Here is a 13552-nt window from a genome sequence, read left to right on the forward strand (position 1 = left end):
TTACCGGTAGAAACCCTCGAGACGAAGGAGTTGGCGATGCGCCGAGATTGATTTGGTTGGTTGAACGTTGGTTGTTGTTTATTCCATAAACCCTAGATACATATTTATAGTCCAGGGGACTTTCTAACTTAGACGTGCACCTAACCGTGCACGGGTAAAATTCTAACTAACCGACACGTATCCTAATATGTTACAGATACAAAGGCAAACTAGCCCAAACTCAGCATAACAGGCCGATTCATGTAATTCTTCCATGTATATTCTTCAAGTTCATCTTGATCGCGGCCCATCTCTGGCTCGGTCAAATTCTGGTGATAACAGATTGGTCATGTAATAGCATAAGATTGTTAGGGCATAGTGCCTAGTGTCCGTAATTGGTACTTTGATGATATTGTTGCAACTTGCTATGCTTAATGCTTGTCACTAGGGCCCGAGTGCCATGATCTCATATCTGAACATGTTATTGTTTCATCATGATATTCATTGTTTATGGTCTTACCTGCAAGTTGTATACACATGTCGCTGTCCGGAACCAATGGCCCCGAAGTGACAGAAATCGGGACAACCGGAGGGGATGGTAGTGATGTGAGGATCACATGTGTTCACGGAGTGTTAATGCTTTGCTCCGGTACTCTATTAAAAGGAGTACCTTAATATCCAGTAGATTCCCTTGAGGCCCGGCTGCCACCGGCTGGTAGGACAAAAGATGTTGTGCAAGTTTCTCATTGCGAGCACGTACGACTATAATTGGAACACATGCCTATTGATTGCTTTGTACTTGGACACCGTTTTATTATTATCTGCAAATGCCCTGCTATGATTGTTACATGAGTTTCTCTCATCCATACAACGCCCATCATCCGTCCCCGTGCCTACAGTATTTAATCCTGCTGTTTACTATAATCACTACTGTCTCATTACTCATTGCTTTGTTATTTCACTACTGCTACTGCTATAAAACTGTTACTACTGATAAACTCTTGCGAGCAAGTCTGTTTCCAGGTGCAGCTGAATTGACAACTCCGCTGTTAAGGATTCCAAGTGTTCTTTGTCTCCCCTTGTGTCGAATCAATAAATTGGGTTATACTACCCGCGAAGACTGCTGCGATCCCCTATACTTGTGGGTCATCACCGATCTTTTTGAAACGACATCAAAATTACCCGGAAAATGGATTTTTAGGACAAGTGCAACCCATTATCAAATCAAGCCAATGATGCATATAATAAGTTGTTTTTTTTTGTTAAGATCAGACCAACCCAAGACTAAATCTCCAGCAGTTCAGGAGTATATTCAAATTTCTCAATCAAGTTTACTACTATCTATACTTCTTGTCATTTTTCAATTTTTAATATAAATTCACTTGTTGTCTCTACTGCAGAAATGTCATTGTAAGTTCGCCGTATGGATACAAAATTAGTTGTTTTAAAATAATAGCTCAGCTTCTTTTCACATGTTGCATCATGTATTTTTACATGTCTCATTTTTTTATCATGAAAACCCTAGTTGCATGATTTGCAAGTATCCGATTTTATATGCTACTGCATTAGTTTCGGAACTGGTATACTGATACGTCTCCGACGTATCGATAATTTCTTATGTTCCATGCCACATTATTGATGATATCTACATGTTTTATGCATACTTTATGTCATATTTATGCATTTTCCGGCACTAACCTATTAACGAGATGCCGAAGAGCCAGTTGCTGTTTTCTGCTGTTTTTGGTTTCAGAAATCCTAGTAAGGAAATATTCTCGGAATTGGACGAAATCAACGCCCAGGGACCTATTTTGCCACGAAGCTTCCAGAAGACCGAAGAGGAGGAGAAGTGGGGCCACGAGGTGGCCAGACACCAGGGCGGCGCGGCCTGGGCCTTGGCCGCGCCGGCCTATGGTGTGGGGCCCTCGTGCGGCCCCCTGACCTGCCCTTCCGCCTACAAATAGTCTTCGTCGTGAAACCCCCAGTACCGAGAGCCACGATACGGAAAACCTTCCAGAGACGCCGCCGCCGCCAATCCCATCTTGGGGGATTCAGGAGATCGCCTCCGGCACCCTGCCGGAGAGGGGAATCATCTCCCGGAGGACTCTTCACCGCCATGGTCGCCTCCGGAGTGATGAGTGAGTAGTTCACCCCTGGACTATGGGTCCATAGCAGTAGCTAGATGGTCGTCTTCTCCTAATTGTGCTTCATTGTTGGATCTTGTGAGCTGCCTAACATGATCAAGATCATCTATCTGTAATGCTACAAGTTGTGTTTGTTGGGATCTGATGAATAGTGAATACTATGTTATGTTGATTATCAATCTATCTATGTGTTGTTTATGATCTTGCATGCTCTCCATTACTAGTAGAGGCTTTGGCCAAGTTGATGCTTGTAACTCCAAGAAGGAGTATTTATGCTCGATAGTGGGTTCATGCCTCTATTGAATCTGGGGGAGTGACAGAAACCCCTAAGGTTGTGGATGTGCTGTTGCCACTAGGGATAAAACATTGATGCTATGTCCGAGGATGTAGTTATTGATTACATTACGCACCATACTTAATGCAATTGTCTGTTGTTTGCAACTTAATACTGGAAGGGGTTCGGATGATAACCTGAAGGTGGACTTTTTAGGCATAGATGCATGCTGGATAGTGATGCGCGTGGTTGACGTATTGTCTTTCCGTTCGACACGCGTTTGTTGGGAACCCCAAGAGGAAGGTGTGATGCGTACAGCGGCAAGTTTCCCTCAGTAAGAAACCAAGGTTTATCGAACCAGTAGGAGTCAAGAAGCACGTGAAGGTTGATGGCGGCGAGATGTAGTGCGGCGCAACACCAGGGATTCCGGCGCCAACGTGGAACCTGCACAACACAAACCAAGTACTTTGCCCCAACGAAACAGCGAGGTTGTCAATCTCACTGGCTTGCTGTAACAAAGGATTAGATGTATAGTGTGGAAGATGATTGTTTGCAGAAAACAGTAGAACAAGTATTGCAGTAGATTGTATTTCAGTATAGAGAATTGGACCGGGGTCCACAGTTCACTAGAGGTGTCTCTCCCATAAGATAAATAGAATGTTGGGTGAACAAATTACAGTTGGGCAATTGACAAATAGAGAGGGCATGACCATGCACATACATATTATGATGAGTATAGTGAGATTTAATTGGGCATTACGACAAAGTACATAGACCGCTATCCAGCATGCATCTATGCCTAAAAAGTCCACCTTCAGGTTATCATCCGAACCCCTTCTAGTATTAAGTTGCTAACAACAGACAATTGCATTAAGTATGGTGCGTAATGTAATCAATAACTACATCCTCGGACATAGCATCAATGTTTTATCCCTAGTGGCAACAGCACATCCATAACCTTAGAGGTTTCTGTCACTCCCCCAGATTCACGGAGACATGAACCCACTATCGAGCATAAATACCCCCTCTTGGAGTTACTAGCAAAAACTTGGCCAGAGCCTCTACTAATAACGGAGAGCATGCAAGATCATAAACAACACATAGACATAAATTGATAATCAACATAACATAGTATTCTCTATTCATCGGATCCCAACAAACACAACATATAGCATTACAGATAGATGATCTTGATCATGTTCGGCAGCTCACAAGACCCGACAATTAAGCACAATGAGGAGAAGACAACCATCTAGCTACTGCTATGGACCCATAGTCCAGGGGTAGACTACTCACACATCACTCCGGAGGCGACCATGGCGGCGTAGAGTCCTCCGGGAGATGATTCCCCTCTCCGGCAGGGTGCTGGAGGCGATCTCCTGAATCCCCCGAGATGGGATTGGCGGCGGCGGCGTCTCTGGAAGGTTTTCCGTATCGTGGCTCTCGGTCCTGGGGGTTTCGCGACGAAGGCTATTTGTAGGCGGAAGGGTAGGTCAGGGGGCGTCACGACGGGCCCAGGAGACAGGTCGGCGCGGCCAAGGGTGGGGCCGCGCCGCCCTACCTCCTGGCCACCTCGTGGCCCCACTTCGTTGACTCTCCGGTCTTCTGGAAGCTTCGTGTGAAAATAGGCCCCTGGGCGTTGATTTCGTCCAATTCCGAGAATATTTCCTTACTAGGATTTCTGAAACCAAAAACAGCAGAAAACAGCAACTGGCTCTTCGGCATCTCGTTAATAGGTTAGTTCCAGAAAATGCATAAATATGACATAAAGTATGCATAAAACATGTAGATATCATCAATAATGTGGCATGGAACATAAGAAATTATCGATACGTCGGAGACGTATCAGATAGCGGTCTATGTAATTTGTCGTAATGCCCAATTAAATCTCACTATACTCATCATATCATGTATGTGCATGGTCATGCCCTCTCTATTTGTCAATTGCCCAACTGTAATTTGTTCACCCAACATGCTATTTATCTTATGGGAGAGACACCTCTAGTGAACTGTGGACCCCGGTCCATTCTTTTACATCGAATACAATCTACTGCAATACTTGTTCTACTGTTTTCTGCAAACAATCATCATCCACACTATACATCTAATCCTTTGTTACAGCAAGCCGGTGAGATTGACAACCTCACTGTTTCGTTGGGGCAAAGTACTTTGGTTGTGTTGTGCAGGTTCCACGTTGGCGCAGGAATCCCTGGTGTTGCGCCGCACTACATCTCGCCGTTATCAACCTTCAACGTGCTTCTTGGCTCCTACTGGTTCGATAAACCTTGGTTTCTTACTGAGGGAAAACTTGTCGCTGTACGCGTCACCCCTTCCTCTTGGGGTTCCCAACGGACGCGTGCTGTACGCGTATCATATACCGAGCATGGATGCTCAAGGAAAAAAATAGCCGGCTATAGCTTCTGGGACAGCCTTCCGCGGCGCTAAGCTTGTTTCTTTGGCTATGGGCGCTACGTCCGCTAAAGCGCCACTAATTACCGCTAAAGAGTGTAGCCACTAGAGAAGCTATAGCGTTGCAAACAAAATATCCTCGGCACACTAGAATTTGAAGTCTCATGTATGTTTTTCTCGGCTGAAAACCGAACCCTTGATGCATAGTCGATTGCTCCCGACCGAAACCTAGCCATTCCTCTCGTCTTCGCTTGGCAACCGGCAAAGGATTGAATCATGATGCAGCTAGAGCAATCCCCAATCGGTTGCTAACACCAAGACGATTGTGCGCCATGCTGCGAGGACCGTGGCTAGGGAGACATGGGTTATATTGAGACGATCGGCAACATCATGATGTCTAAGCCTGAAACTCAAGCTGGATTATTTCTACTCCTCTGTCATTTACTCTTTGTTTCTCGGTGTATTAGTTCAACTGTCAGACACTAGAACCGCAAAATTAATTTGTATACAGAAGATTGCTTATCTATTCAAGCCTGCCTATTCAATTCCATTCCATCCACATGTCATTTTTTAAAATAAGGATTGTAGATAGAATTGGCGTATCTAGTTTAGCTCTTAGAAGATTATAAGAAATGCAATTGTCCTAGAGACCAAGAAAATTTTACTTTCCATGATGCATGCTGAGATTCTCAATTTTTATGACACATATTGATTTTCTTAGGGAAAACCGCTAAATGGTTTAGCAGACGCTATAGCTTCTATAGTTTCTGGTCGAGGCATCCGCAAAATCAAATAGCCTGCTATTTTTTCCTTGGGCATGCCCTATGATAGGTGAGCCGATGGTGGCGGCGGGGATAGTCGTTGTCCCTGGAAAGGACACGGTGATGGTGAGGAGGGAGATCCGGACGCTCACATCCTACCCATGCGCCACACATCCGCTTTCTTGCTGGTTCCCTAGGACAATGGGCTGCTCTATGCCATCGGGCTACTTGCTCACAGCGACGCACTGGTTTACTGGCTCGGGGTCACGCGGTGGCAAGCAGGGGTTAGAGGCGGAGTGCTCGGCGTCTGATGACCCACAAGTATAGGGGGTGTATCGTAGTATCTTCGATAAGTAAGAATGTTGATCCCAACGAGGAGCAGAAGGTGTTGACAAGCAGTTTCGATGAAGGATTCACTGTAAATGCTCACAGACAAGTATTCAGGGGGTTTTGATGTAACAGATGAATAAAGTACGAGTAAGTAAAGTGCGAGAGTAACAATTGCAGCGAGTGGCCCAATCCTTTTTAGCACAAAGGACAAGCCGGTTTGTTTACTTATAATGACCAAACGTTCTCGAGGACACACGGGATTTTAGTCTAGTGCTTTCGCTACATACGGCTAATTAATCTTCATTGTTTTGATAAGTGTTGTGTGGGTGAACCTGTGCTAATGTACCGCCCTTCCTAGGTCTAATACATACTTGTGATTATACCCCTTGCAAGCATCCGCAACTACAAGAAAGTAATTAAGAATAAATCTAACCACAGCCTTAAACTCTGAGATCCTGCTATCCCTCCTGCATCGATATACCAATGGGGGTTTAGGTTTCTGTCACTCCGGCAACACCGCAATTGGCAAACGAGTACAAGATGCATTCCCCTAGGCCCATAAAGGTGAAGTGTCGTGTAGTTGACGTTCACACGACACCACTAGAAGAATAACACCACAACTTAAATATCATAACATTGAATATTACTCAACCATACTTCACTACTAACATTTAGACTTCACCCATGTCCTCAAGAACTAAACGAACTACTCACGAGACATCATATGGAACATGATCAGAGGTGATATGATGACAAATAACAATCTGAACATAAACCTTGGTTCAACGGTTTCACTCAATAGCATCAATAACAAGTAGAAATCAATACCGGGAGAGTTTCCCCTATCAAACAATCAAGATCAAACCCAAATTGCTACGGCGGTGACGATGTCCAGCGGTGGAGACGGCGGTGATGATGGTGGAGATGATGATGATGGTGATGGAGATGATGTCCAGCTCGATGACGGTGACGATGCCGTCGATTTCCCCCTCCCGGAGGGAATTTCCCCGGCGGATCTCAGCCCGCCGGAGAGCTCTTTTCTCTCTGGTGTTCTCCGCCCCGCAGAGGCGGCTGTAACTCTTTGCGAGGTACCCTCTGTGGCTTAGGTCTTCGGGACGAAGGATTTCGCGAAGAAAAAGAAGCGAGAGGGGCTGTGGGCCCCCCTCCTCACTGGGCGGCGCGGCCAGGCCTTGGGCCGCGCCGGCCCATGGTGTGGGCCCACCTTGGGTCCCCTCGGCTCCCCCTTCTGGCTTCCTTCGTCATCTGGAAAAATAGGATTTTTGGTATAATTTCCTTCCACAGTTGATCTTCCGAAATATTGCGTTCTGACGGTGCTTTTTCCAGCAGAATCCTGGCTCCGGTGCTCGATCCTCCAATAATCACGAAACATGCAAAATAGATGAAATAACATAAGTATTATGTCCAAATATGTTGAATAACAGCAAATTATGATACAAAATAATGATGCAAATTGGACGTATCAACTCCCCCAAGCTTAGACTTCGCTTGTCCCCAAGCGAAACTGAACTCAGTAAACAGGACCACATGTTTATGGAGTGAAGAGTCGATAAATAAAATACGGACAAGAAGCATCATATTCATTCACACAAGACATTCTAGTAAACAACTTCCTCATATGACTCAACTTGAAACAAGTATAAGGTAATCACAAATAAAGGTGCATACGAAATCATATTTGGTGATGGCAAACTTCGTTCTTGGTCAGAGAACAATTAACAGGTTATATTTATCTATTGAGCAGCGCTCTCATGTTAAAGTTTATATTGCACACTTGCATACTCAATCATAATAGTCTCCTCATGATCATTGATAACTTGCAAAGCTATATTCATTCAGATAAAACTTGTACTAAACAAGGAAGAATAAAAGACATGATGAAGCAAATCACAATATAATGGTTTGATCACAACTACTCAAATGCTTGCTTGAGATGGAGGGAAATAGGTTTACTGACTCAACATAAAGTAAAAGACAGGCCCTTCGCAGAGGGAAGCAGGGATTAAATCATGTGCTAGAGCTTTTTCAGTTTTGAAATCATATAAAGAGAATACAAGTAATATTTTGAGAGGTGTTTGTTGTTGTCAACGACTGGTAGCGGGTACTCTAACCCCCTTGCCAGACAACCTTCAAAGAGCGGCTCCCATTTTATTTTTATTTTGTGTGGCACTCCTTCCAACCTTTCTTTCACAAACCATGGCTAACCGAATCCTCGGGTGCCTGCCAACAATCTCATACCATGAAGGAGTGCCTTTTTATTTTAGTTTTATTATGATGACACTCCCCCCAACCTTTGCTTACACAAGCCATGGCTAACCGAATCCTTCGGGTGCCATCCATCAATCACATACCATGGAGGAGTGTCTATTTAGTTTAATTAATTTGGGACTGGGAATCCCATTGCCAGCTCTTTTTGCAAAATTATTGGATAAGCGGATGAAGCCACTAGTCCATTAGTGAAAGTTGCCCAACAAGATTGAAAGATAAAACACCACATACTTCCTCATGAGCTATAAAACATTGACACAAATAAGAGATAGTAAATTTTGAATTATTTAAAGGTAGCACACGAAGTATTTACTTGGAATGGCAGAAAATACCATGTCGTAGGTAGATATGGTGGACACAAATGGCATAGGTTTGGGTTAAGGTTTGGATGCACGAGAAGTATTCCCTCTCAGTACAAGTCTTTGGCTAGCAAGGTTAATTAGCAAGCATAAGAGTTGAGGGAAACAAACAAATATACATGTGATAGAAACAATCATGCATCTTCCTTATAAGCACAAATAGTTTTAACTTCAGAATAATAAGCTATGAGCTAACAAGAAAGAAAGACAATGAAACAACTACATGTATTTCTCTTTTCTATTTAAACCTCAAAGTGTTGTTGCTATTGACCAATGCTAAGTTTGCCAAAACCAAATAGATTTATTCAATGCTCCCAAAGTGATACCAATACTATCAACAAGGTAAATCATATAATAAAGATTGCAAACTAAAATAAGATGTGCAATATGTAAATGATAAGACTTCTCATTAATATTCCATAACGATAACTCACACCAAGGGATACATAGACGACTAACTAAAGGAGAGATACTTCCAAACTGCAACCCATCTTATATGATAACTTCCCTACTCATGATATGATACTACTTGACAATAAAAAGTAAAAGGTAGTGATGATGTGATACCGCGGCACTCCCCCAAGCTTGGAACAAACCAAGGGGATGCCAATACCGATGATGAATTACTCCTTCGGCGATGGTGGTGATGAACTCCTCCCGCGCTTCTTACATATCTCCTTCAGCTTCAGTTTCTCAGCTTGGCAATTCTGCACTAAGACTCGAAGAGATTCATTGTTATCTGAAGTTGGCGATGATGACCTTGTGATGGGAATCGAGTAGTATTCCAGCATTCTACGGAGACGGTAATTCTCCTCCTGGAGTATCTCCACCTCTCTTCTTAGAGCCCGGTATTGATCACAAAACTCATCAGTAGTCCGTAGAGCTTCTTCCAACACGGGGAAAGAATCGAGGCTAAGAGCGGGTGGTAAGGGTCCCTGCAAGTTATGGGAAAAAGAACGTCGAGCGTCAACAGATCCCACCAAGATTTGCTTACTCCCAACGGCTTGTTGCTCTTGTCTTGATGACACCCTTTTCACTTCTTCCTCCGAAAGCCCCTTGCCCTTGTTGTTGGAGACCATGGTGCTTCTAGACTGAAAACAGATCCTGGTAGAAACAGCTCGAAACAAAACACGTCGAGAAAACGATATACGGACCTCCAGGGGTCCGGGGGATTATATAGCAAAAATTTTCACGACAGAAGGAAAGTACCAGGTCGAACCAGAGTCGGAAAGGGGCAACGAGGCGGCCAGCTCATAGGGCGGCACAGCCTAGCTGGGGCCCGCGCCGGCCTATAGCGGCACGCCCTCGTGCGTCTCCTCCACTCCGTTTCGATCTCGTAATTTTTCATATTTTCCAAAAACAGCAAAAATATTGTTCGGAAAGTAAATTGCGAACTTTTCATTACCAGTACTGTTACCTATTCAAAGTCGAGTTCTGGCTGACTGTCGATTTTTCCTTTGATGAAAGCCTCCGGTGTTTCCACTCGAATAATATCAACATCAACATTATAAGAATCACCTGAGATATAATGCTCGAGTCTTTGTCCATTCACCACTTGCGTGGCATTGCCTTGGAGAGAGCTAATTTTAATTGCTCCTGAACGATACACCTCCTCAACAACATATGGTCCTTCCCATTTTGAGAGTAATTTCCCTGCAAAGAATCTGAGACGAGACCGATACAATAGGACTTTATCCCCAATATTAAACTCTCTTTTGATAATCCTTCTATCATGCCACTTTTTAACTTTCTCTTTAAAGAGTTTAGCATTTTCATAAGCTTCACTTCTCCATTCATCTAGAGAACTCAATTGCAACAACCTCTTATTACCGGCAAGTTTAGGATCTTTATTTAATTCTCTAACAGCCCAATAAGCTTTGTGCTCTAGTTCTAAAGGTAAATGACAAGCTTTTCCATAAACCATTTTATAAGGTGACATTCCCATGGGATTTTTATAAGCAGTTCTATAAGCCCATAGTGCATCCTTCAATTTACTAGCCCAATTCTTTCTAGTTTTATTAACAGTCTTTTCCAAGATAGATTTAATCTCTCTATTTGATAATTCTACTTGCCCACTAGTTTGAGGATGATAAGCGGAAGCAATTCTATGATTAATACCATATTTAGCAAGAGTTTTTCTAAAACCACCATGAATAAAATGAGAACCTCCATCAGTCATAATATATCTAGGAACTCCAAATCTAGGAAAAATAATATCTAAAAGCATTCTTAAAGAGGTCTCACCATCAGCACTTTTTGTAGGAATGGCTTCCACCCATTTAGTAACATAATCAACAACAACAAGTATATGAGTGTTACCTTCTGAAGAGGGAAAAGGTCCCATGAAGTCAAATCCCCAACAATCGAACGGTTCAATAACAAGAGTATAATTCATAGGCATTTCATTGCGTCTGGAGATATTACCAACCCTTTGGCATTCATCACAAGATAAAATAAACTTTCTTGCATCTTTGAAGAGAGTCGGCCAATAAAAACCTGATTGTAGAACTTTTTGCGCGGTTATTTCTCCGGCGTGATGTCCTCCATAAGCACTACCATGACATTTACTCAATATCTCTTGTTGTTCATATTCGGGAACACATCTTCGCAGAATACCATCCACTCCTTCTTTATATAAGTGTGGGTCATCCCAGAAATAATGCCTCAAGTCATAAAAGAATTTCCTCCTTTGCTGAGCTGAAAAGGTTGGAGGCAAGTACTTGGAAACAATAAAGTTAGCATAATCAGCATACCAAGGACTGTCTCGCGAGCTCACCTTTATTGCAGCCAATTGTTCATTTGGAAAACTATCATTAACAGGAGCAGGATCATAAGCAATATTTTCCAATCTAGACAAATTATCAGCAACAGGATTATCAGCACCTTTCCTATCTACAATATGTAAATCAAATTCTTGCAACAGAAGTACCCATCTAATAAGCCTTGGCTTAGCATCTTTCTTTTGCATAAGGTATCTGATTGCAGCATGATCAGTATGTATAGTAACTTTTGAATCAACAATATAAGATCTAAACTTATCACAAGCAAAAACTACAGCTAGCAATTCCTTTTCAGTAGTAGCATAATTTCTTTAAGCAGCATCAAGAGTTTTACTAGCATAATGAATAACATTCAATTTTTTGTTTACCCGCCGTCCAAGAACAGCGCCTACAGCAAAATCACTAGCATCACACATAATTTCAAATGGTAAATTCCAATCAGGGGGTTCAACTATAGGAGCAGTTGTTAAGGCTTTCTTTAGAGTTTCAAAAGCTTCCTTACAATCATCATCAAAAACAAAAGGTACATCTTTTTGAAGAAGATTAGTAAGAGGCTTTGAAATCTTGGAGAAGTCTTTAATAAACCTCCTATAAAACCCAGCATGACCAAGAACACTACGAATACCTTTAACATCCCTAGGATAGGGCATCTTCTCAATTGCTTCAACTTTAGCTCTATCAACTTCAATACCTCTCTCGGAAATTTTATGTCCCAATACAATTCCTTCATTAACCATAAAGTGGCATTTCTCCTAATTAAGAACAAGGTTAGTTTCTTCACATCTCTGCAAAACTTTATCAAGGTTCCGCAAGCAGTTATCAAAAAAATTCCCATAGACAGAAAAATCATCCATGAATACCTCTATAATACTCTCGCAAAAGCCATGAAAAATAGCAGACATGTATCTTTGAAAAGTAGCAGGAGCATTACATAAACCAAAAGGCATACGTCTATAAGCATAAGTTCCATAGGGACAAGTGAAAGTGGTTTTCTCTTGATCCTTAGTTTTAACAGCAATTTGCGAAAATCCAGAATAACCATCAAGAAAACAAAAATGAGTATTTTTAGATAATCTTTCTAACATTTGATCGATAAAAGGCAAAGGGTAATGATCTTTTTTAGTTACCTTATTAACTTTCCGATAATCAATGCACATTCTATACCCTACAACTACTCTTTGAGGTATGAGCTCATCATTATCATTAGGCACAACAGTCATTCCTCCTTTCTTAGGAACACAATGCACAGGACTAACCCATCTACTATCAGCAATAGGATATATAATACCAGCTTCAAGAAGTCGTAATACCTCATTTCTTACCACATCCTTCATCTTAGGAATTAGACGACGCTGAGGTTCAACAACAGGCTTCGCATCATCTTCCATATTAATGGCGTGTTGGCAAATAGAGGGAGAAATCCCTTTCAAGTTATCAAGAGTGTAGCCAATAGCTCCTCGGTGTTTCTTCAATATTTCCAATAACCTTTCTTCTTCAAACTCTGTAAGCTTAGAACTAATAATAACATGATATATTTTCTTATCATCAATATGAGCATATTTAAGATTATCAGGCAAAGGTTTTAAATCAAAGACAGGATCTTCCTTCGGTGGCGGTGTCGTACCCAGATCTTCCACCGGTAAATCATGCTTAAGAATAGGTTGGCGAAGAAAAATTTCCTCAAGCTCATCTCTTTCTTTCCTAAAAACTTCACTCTCGCTATTCTCCAAATGTTGCTGCAAAGGATTATTAGGAACAAGAACAATAGATGCACACTGTTCCATTTTAAAATCATTATTAGGCAAATCAGCTTTATAAGGAGTTTTGGTAAATTTAGAGAAGTTAAACTCATAAGATTCACCAGCAAATTTAGTCAAAATTTTCTCTTTCTTGCAATCTATAATAGCTCCACAAGTATTTAGAAAAGGTCTACCAAAAATGATAGGACAATATTCACTAGCAGCAGAACCAAGTACCAAAAAGTCAGCAGGATATTTAATCTTACCACATAGAACTTCCACATCTCGAACGATACCAATTGGAGAAATAGTGTCTCTATTAGCCAGCTGAATAACCACATCAATATCTTCAAGTTCACAAGAACCAATTTCGTGAATAATCTCCGTGGAAAGCTCATAAGGAATAGCACTAATACTTGCACCAATATCACATAAACCATAATAGCAATGATCACCAATTCTAACAGATAGCGTAGGAACACTAGCTTGCT

The sequence above is a fragment of the Lolium perenne genome, chromosome 2 (genome assembly GCF_019359855.2).
Source record: "Lolium perenne isolate Kyuss_39 chromosome 2, Kyuss_2.0, whole genome shotgun sequence".
NCBI lineage: Eukaryota > Viridiplantae > Streptophyta > Magnoliopsida > Poales > Poaceae > Lolium > Lolium perenne.